The sequence below is a fragment of the Geospiza fortis genome, unplaced genomic scaffold (assembly GCF_000277835.1).
Source record: "Geospiza fortis unplaced genomic scaffold, GeoFor_1.0 scaffold635, whole genome shotgun sequence".
NCBI classification, from domain to species: domain Eukaryota; kingdom Metazoa; phylum Chordata; class Aves; order Passeriformes; family Thraupidae; genus Geospiza; species Geospiza fortis.
Genome location: NW_005054610.1, coordinates 17158 through 17533, shown reverse-complemented (window position 1 = coordinate 17533; position 376 = coordinate 17158).

The window sequence follows — 376 nt, the reverse complement described above, 5'->3', positions numbered from 1 at the left end:
CGGGCCGGGGGCTGAGCGCGGGGTCCCGGCGCGGGGAGAGCCCCGGGCCCGGCCGTGGGACGCCGGCAGGACCCACCTGGGAGGGCCAGGAGTGCGAGCGCGCCTCGGTGCCGCCGACCACCCGCTGCATGCCATCGAGATCCAGCTCGGAGCAGCGCCCTGGGGACAGAGGGACGGCGTCAGCTCCCCCGGCCTTGGCTCAACGGGGCTTTCGGGGGTGCCGAGGCCGAAGGCTCCGGGCGGGACTCACCGCACAGGGCGAGCGCGGCGAGGAGCACGAGCTGCAGCATCATGGTGGAGCGCTGTCCGCGGTGGGACCGAGCGCCGGCCCCGGGCGCTTTAACGGGGCGGCGGGAGGCGGCGCGGGAAGGGCAGC